Here is a 5,000-nt window from a genome sequence, read left to right on the forward strand (position 1 = left end):
GGGAGTGTACTAGTCGATTACACTGACCCCAGTATTTCACTGGTCATTAGTTTATCGACCCCGAAAGGATGAAAGGCATAGTCATTTTCCTATCCACTAGCCCCACCCAATCCACACGTGCATCCAAAATGGATGTCCCTAGAAAGGTCTCAGGGCGTCTGAAGAACTCCAGCTGCCCCTCTCAGTCGGGGAGTACACTACAACCAGTCTAAAAGCACTGCCTTCCTTATCGTTCAGGCCCAGGACCACCTCCTTTTTTCTAACTAATCACTAAACCACACACACACACACTGCCCCTACTCCAATCTCTGCTCTCTTCCCCCTCTGCATCATCATCCTATTCATTATGAGTGTCATCGACGAAATGATTACCATCGTGTTAATTATCATCATCATCATCACCATCATCGTCGTCGTCGTCGTCGTGGTCGTAATGATGATCAGGTTTATCGTCATCGTTTTCGCTGTCATCATCGTTTTCCTCCTCCTCCTCGTCGTCGTCGTCGTCATCATCATCCCATTACCCGAAACAACAACACAAAACCCTATCACAACGAGCTAACGACTCTAAACTTCACCATCACAAACGTCACCATTATCATTTTCATCATACCCCCCCCCCCCCCCGCCTCTATAACCACAACGACAATTAATGCCATTACCACCTCCGATTTCCACCAGACTACAACCATTTTCGTTACAATAATCTCCAATATCAATGTTATTACCAAACAACTATCCAATATTCAAAGCAGAACGAATTTTGACAGGCGTCCAGAAGACTTGGCCATAAATTGTCTGGTCTCAATAAAGAAAAATTAACACTTAATTGTCTAGACTTCTTAATGTACTTCGATTGTATTAGACCAAACTCGTGAATATTCTTATTGATACAATACAATAGACTTGAGTGGAATTTAAACGCATTCTTAGTCGAATATGATACAGAGTAGCAACAGAAATTCAGATATTAATAAACCCATCAACCTTATATTGTCATTTGGCCAAAGTTAGAATTTGGTAGAGAGAAACTGTGTAGAAGCCCAAGCTTGCTTCCCTACCACATGGTTCCGGGTTCAGTCCCACTGCGTGGCACTTTGAGCAAGTGTCTTCACCTATAGCCGAGCAAAGATTTGCGAGAGGATTTGGTAGACGGAAACCGAAATAAGCCCGTCGTGTGTGTGTGTGAATAATTATATTCTTTTTATTTGTTCCAGTTATTTGACTGCGGCCATGATGGATCATTGCCTTTAGTCGAAGAAATCGACCTCAGGACTTATTCTTTGTAAGTCTAGTACTTGTTCTATCGGTGTCTTAAGAGGAGGGAAATAATATCCAGGCAGATCTCTACGATCTTGTATAAATGTCTCCTGCAGTTAATTCATCTGAAGATTAACAAGTTATTTAACGTGGCTGATAGTCGTGGCTTCATACTTGGAGATAATATTCATCGTATTTTCGATAAGTAGTCTCCCACTCCAAATACGCGACTTGTCGCTTCGAGTTGTGGTGTATATGTGTATGCATGACATACATACATACACATCTATGTATGTATGTATGTATGTATGTATGTATGTATGTATGTATGTATGTATGTCTTCGCGTTTATGCTTGTTGTTCACCACCGCTTGGCAATTTTCTTTTACATCTCTACAAAATAGCGGTTCGGCAAAAGACCGATCGAATAAGTACCTGACTTTAAAAAAATAAATCTTGGAGGTGAGATTCGTTCTACAAAATCCTTGAAGGTGGAATCCGAGCGTAGCCGCAGTCGATTGAGTGAAACAAGTAGAAAATAAATAAGAGATAAAATGTCGGTAAAATTCTTACATTATTAATTATAAAGGAATTAATTTTAATTACAAAGACGGAAAAAATTCAGAGTATCATTAAGTTGAAAATTTTGTATCTTCTTAATTTAATGTTTACAAAATTTCTATTATGATAAATATTTAATTGAAATTAAATATACTGCCTAATCTATATATCTAATAGAAATTTATGTCAGTATTAATGTGTTAGTCAATATATTTTGCAATAAGTCGATCGAAAACGAAATATATATATATATATATATATATATATATATATATATATATATATATATATATATATATATATATATATATATATATTCCTTTTATTTTCAGATATTTTACGAAAAAAAATCCCTTTAAAGTTGAATGAGAGATGTGGTAGCAATTATACATTTAATTTACTCAGGAAACTAAAGAAAAAATAATGATAATTAATTTCGTTGGTGTCTTAAATAGTGTCTTTATACCTTTATACTAAACTAAATTCTAGTCAAAAATGTTTAGAGATGAAAAATTTTTTAAGAAACATAGAAATATTGAAATTAACAATAAATCAAAATTTCCGTTGCTTTAATTATTCTGATTAAAAGAAGATAAATTTAATAATACAGTTTGAAATTATACATGTTTTATTGTTCACTAAGTAAGAAGTTCTACCTGTCAGAATTGGTTGATCAACTTTACGATTTGTAACCTTAGGCTCTGAGGCTGGCAGTATAATCTATCGAAACAAAAGCAAATAAAAAATCGATGGGCATAACACATAATACATTCAAATGAGATATTGCATTACAAGAAATATGTAATTGAAAATATATATAAATTTGTATACATACATTAATACGTATACTAAAAGCAACTTAAGATTATGTTTCATAGAATAATAATGTAATTTCCGTTCACTAAGTCTAAATTATTTGAGTGAAATATAAATAAAATTAAAATAAAATATTGTCTTATTCCTAATCGTTTCGAATCAATAAAATGTATAATCGTAAAACACTGGCTGTTATTAAAACAACGTTAATATGTAAAACAGTTGATAATAGATATAATGGAGATTGTTTTAGTTGAGAATATTAAAACTAAACTGAAGCGAAAGAATACGGATCAACCTCAAGTGGTGTAATGTAGAAAAATATACATGTAATTAAAGATTGTAATATACAGAAGAGATTACATGTTACGGATGTGTTAAATTGAGGTAGGAAAATTTTACATTAGTTTTAAAAGCGTGGTAAGTAATTGTGGACTGTGACAATACAACAGATTTTGGAAGAATAAAACAGATTTTTTAACTTAATACCAAACTTGAGTTAAACATATATATTTAGGCGCAGGTGTGGCTATGTAGTAAGAATTTTAGTTCCGGTTATAGACGACGGTCATTGTTTGTGCTTCGTGCTGAAATTACCGTTGGATTTACCGTTGGGTTATAGTGTTACTACTGCTGGTATTGTTGAACTTGTCACTATTATTTGTTGAACTGTTCTGTTTCTCGGTTACGGGAAATAGAAATTGTTACATATTTTCTGTGGCTGTTGTGGCATTGTTTATATTTTTCTTTTAAAAAATTGAACCGTTTTAGTCTTTGCAGATATTTTCGTGTGCCTCGCCCCCAGCGGGGGCGAGAATTGAACTGTTTTTGAACTATTTTAAACTGTGTCGTACTGTTTTGAATTGTTTCTGAACTGTTGACCTCTTCTTCAGGAGAATTTAAATTATTCTATTCTTGTTTTCTCTGTTCTTTGGTTATTAATTTCAGCCGAGTATGTCGGTCGAAATTATCAGAGAAAAATGTACTCGAGGTGCTGGACGAATGCCCTGGGGAGATGTCGCCGGGTCTCGATTAATTCTATAAAAGTATGCCTGACTTGCTTGGGCATCTACTGGTCAGCGTTTACTCCAACTGGTAGTAGAATGGGAGAATTCCCAAGTCTGCGAGCCGGTGGTGGTGACGTTGATCAGAAAGGACCCGAGCAAGGGGGATGAGATAGGGAACTTTAGGCCCATAACTCTGCTAAACACAGAGTTAAAGATTTTGGCCAAGGTGCTAGCAAAAAGTTTGGCGTGGGTCGTGGTCGGACTTGTCGGGGAAGCGCAAACTTGCGCTATCCTGAGCAGGTCAATCCGTGATAATCTCCACCTTATACGCTACTTCTTAGAGAGGGTTGGGAAATTTTCTGGCGCAGGGGGGGGGGGGGGGCGAGGGGTACTGGTGCATTTAGACCAGTCTAAGGCATTTGATAGGGTCGACCATCGGTACTTGGCGGCAGTCCTCGAGAAGGCTGCTCTAGGCCCGACCTTCCACGGTTGGATTGCTGCCCTATCTATCTATCTATCTATCTATCTATCTATCTATACATCCATCCATCTGTCTGTCTATTTAACTATTTACACACGCACACACACACACACACACACACACACACACACACACACACACACACACACACACACACACACACATTCAATAGATCTTCTTTCAAATACCATGACCTCTACATTTATTTCCATTTACCATTTATTTCACGTGCCTTTACTTTCCCTTGTTTACCAACAACCCCTTCCGTTTTCATCCCCAACCCTTCTACCGTCATATTATATTCCAAACCAAACAATGCACCAATTTAATCCATGAAATGTTATCATCTATGAAATATTCCTTGACAGTTCCCCTGCTATTTTAAACATATCGTGATCTGTTCTTATCAGAAGCCATGTTTACCGCCTTCCTTATACTCATTCGTCTAATCGTGGTTGATAAGTATAAAGATGTTTCAGCTTGTCATGCATTCATAAAATTCACAAACGGATGAGACCGCTGGATAGAAGAATCAAATGCATGATACGAGTGGCATGCTATTAATATATTTGCACACCAATACTCGTATTCATACGTACGCATATGCATTCTCATATGCATGGATACATACAGACAGACTGACTGACAGATAGATACAATTATATCATACTTATTCACACGAAATTACGGGAATGCGGATAAATGCTTATTAAGTGATCCATATAAACATTCGCTCACGCCATTTTATCTTCTTATATACTAACAGCTTATGATCATTCAAATTCAATAGATATTGATTTAAAATTTTGGCACAAGGCCAGCAATTTCGGGGGTTGGGGGAGTTTAGTCATTTACACCGATCTCAGTGTCTTTGA

The 5,000-nt window shown here is 36.3% G+C and overlaps 1 long non-coding RNA gene across 1 annotated transcript in view; it reads right to left on the bottom strand.

The window, feature by feature from the left end:
• LOC128249185 (uncharacterized) overlaps positions 1-5,000 on the bottom strand; it is a 178,569-nt gene that overhangs the window by 12,949 nt on the left and 160,620 nt on the right. The window contains exon 3 of the long non-coding RNA XR_008265282.1: positions 2,478-2,541. This is a non-coding gene — a long non-coding RNA (uncharacterized LOC128249185). The remainder of the gene's footprint in view (positions 1-2,477; positions 2,542-5,000) is intronic.

The sequence above is a fragment of the Octopus bimaculoides genome, chromosome 12, assembly GCF_046866305.1.
Source record: "Octopus bimaculoides isolate indiv1 chromosome 12, ASM4686630v1, whole genome shotgun sequence".
Lineage (NCBI taxonomy): Eukaryota > Metazoa > Mollusca > Cephalopoda > Octopoda > Octopodidae > Octopus > Octopus bimaculoides.